Source organism: Notechis scutatus, chromosome 6 (genome assembly GCF_049901735.1).
Source record: "Notechis scutatus isolate UNSWTSFEM ecotype Mainland chromosome 6, rNotScu1.2, whole genome shotgun sequence".
Classification (NCBI taxonomy): domain Eukaryota; kingdom Metazoa; phylum Chordata; class Lepidosauria; order Squamata; family Elapidae; genus Notechis; species Notechis scutatus.
Window position 1 is genome coordinate 80,674,438 of NC_142014.1, and position 2,975 is coordinate 80,677,412.

Genomic DNA, 2,975 nt, shown 5'->3' on the forward strand with positions numbered 1-2,975 from the left:
CTATTCTATTCTATTCCTTTTTCTATTGTATTGTATTGTATTCTATTCTATTCTATTCTATTCCTATTTTCTATTCTATTCTTTCTAATTCTATTCTATTCTATTCTATTCTTATTTTCTATTCTATTCTATTCCTATTCCTATTTTCTATTCTATTCTTTCTAATTCTATTCTATTCTATTCTATTCCTATTTTCTATTCTATTCTATTCCTATTTTCTATTCTATTCTTTCTAATTCTATTCCTATTTTCTATTCTATTCTAAATCTATTCTATTCTAATTCTATTCTATTCTGTTTAATTCTATTCTGTTTAATTCTATTTTCTAATTCTATTCTATTCTATTATTTAATTCTATTCTATTCTATTCTAATTTTATTCTATTCTATTTAATACTATTCTATTCTAATTCTATTCTATTCTCTATATTCTATTCTATTCTCTCTGATATTTTAGGGTTGTTATTTGCGACGTTATCTGTGATCGTCCCTCTATGAAGCTTCTGGTGCAGCCAAGTAAAATATCTGAAAAATTCCAGATGCCGATGTTGGCCTGAGAGCAATGAACCAATCCGTACTTCTGCATTCTTCCAGAGTCATCCTTCTGGATCTTACCAGCCATAATTTGAATATTCCTTTTGCTTCCCTATCGGGGGCATTTCCCCCATGGTCTCCACACCCCCACCCCCAAAGATCTGGGGGAAGGACCTCATTTTTAAGCCAGAGTAGCCATCTGAAGGCAGACACAGATGGACATGGTTGTTGGGACACAACCGCGTTGATTTATGTTCATCTAATAAGTCCTTCCAGTTTCTTCCAACTTGGCTAGAATTCGGCAAACCAGTTGTCTTCCCTCCATTTACTAAGCCACAAATAAAATTAATCAGTAGAAGGTCATCGCTGGATACAGGATGGGTGGCAAATAATTTTTTATCAGTCCATCCATCCATGAATCTCTACAGCTCAGGGTTGACTGATGGGCGTTCTTGGTGCTCCTTGGTTGATTGGGGCATTGTATTCTGCTTGCTTGCTTGCTTGTTTGTCTGGTGTTAATCCCTGCTTATCTATTGGCTGCTGGAGAGGATGTCTTTTCTTGTTGGCTTTTCTATGGTCTCTTTTGAATGGTGTGTAAATGTGACTTGTCTCTACGTGTCTGTTAGCACTGATGAGGTGTTCTGACCCAAACCCTTGTCCAATAAGACAAACACGAACCAAAGGGAACAGGAAACCTTTTAATGATTCTTACGAATCCCCGGTTAAAAGGCTGCTGCAGACTAATTAACTTTGATAAGCACAAGCCTCGCCAAAACTGTGCAAGGCTGCCAAGAATCACAGATAAGAAATATTTTACAACAGAAGAATCTTCAAAAACCAACTTAAGATACTGCAATGTCCACGAGGCTGAGTTTCAAAACGTTTTTGCTTCCTGCAAAGAACGTCCAATTCACAGCTGGCTTTTATCTTCTTGAAGGAGGGGCCATTACCTTGCAGCCTTACTCCCGAGTCGCCCGTGCTGCTGCAGCTGCTCTTTCCTGCGAGCAGCCCTGCGCGCAAGCACACTTGGCACAGGCTCCTTGGGAACCTCCTCATCATTGCTGCTGCCAGCCCCCACAATCTCTGAAGACAGCACTCCACTCCCTCATGGTCCTGGCCCCTCACCTGAGTCCTCGCTCTCCTCAGCCATCCACACCTGCTGCCGGCTAACCACAACATGATGTGAGTTAGTTGGGTAATGAAACACCTGCAAGCAAACTACCAAGCTGAGGACTTCTCAAAACTAATCAAAGTTACAGGTGTTTCCCCGACTTACAATAGTTCATTTAGTGACCATTTGAAGTTACAGTGGCAGTGAAAAATGTGACTGTTTTTCACACTTAACGACCATTGCGGCATCCCCAAGTGATCTAAATCCAGACGCTTGGCAACTGACTCATATTTATGACGGTTGCAGTGTCCCGGGGTGGTGTGTTCATCTTTTTCCCCTTCTGACAAGCAACGGGGAAGCCCGATTCACTTAACAACCGTGTCACTAGCTTAACGGCAGCGACTCATTTACCGACTGTGGAAAGAGAGTTCGTAAAATGGGGCAAAGCTGACTGAATAACTGTCTCACTTGGCGATGGGAATTTTGGGCTCAATTGTCATCATAAGTCGAGGACCACCTGTATACCCAGGGCCATAAGTCATTAAGAGAATCCATAGTGAAGACAAATGAAGAAGACAAAGGCCAGCGGACAGTTGGAAGCAGGATTTATTGATAAAGTGCTGAAAAACATCTCAAGGAGGTTTTATCTATAATATTAATGTCTACTTGTCTCAGAAGCCACATAGGAATTATAAGAGAAAAAAGGAAGATTTAGGTCTGGACAATATTTGCCTTCATTCCTTAATGCTAAATATGCCAGAACAGCTTTCCTCAATGACCTTGAGACGAGCTGGGACTACAACTCCCAGAATTCCCCATTGCTGTCTGGGAATGCTGGGCAATGTAGTCCCAATCCATCCAAAGAAGAAGCTTGCTGCTAAATTTGTCACCCTGTCGGTTAGAGTAGGTACCGGTCCATGGAACAAGTCTTACCGGCCGCTGGTTGCTAGGCGCCGCCATCTTTTGGTAAAAAAGTGCTTCCGGTGAGCTTTTCCGGTAGAAAGCTCACCGGAAGCACTTTTTCATCAAAAAGATGGCGGTGCCAGCGCTTCCGGTGAGCTTTTCCGGTAGAAAGCTCACCGGAAGCACTTTTTCATCAAAAAGATGGCTGCGCCAGCGCTTCGGTGAGCTTTTCCGGTAGAAAGCCATTTCTACCCGAAAAGCTCACGAGGCGCTGGCGCCGCCATTATTTGACAACGAAAAAGTGCTTCCGGTGAGGTCACGGAAGCACTTTTCGTCAAAAAGATGGCGGCGCCCAGTTGATGCCGGTACTGGGCGGCGCCCAGCTGATGCCGGTACCGGGCCGCGGCGTCAAAAAGGTTGGGGATCAC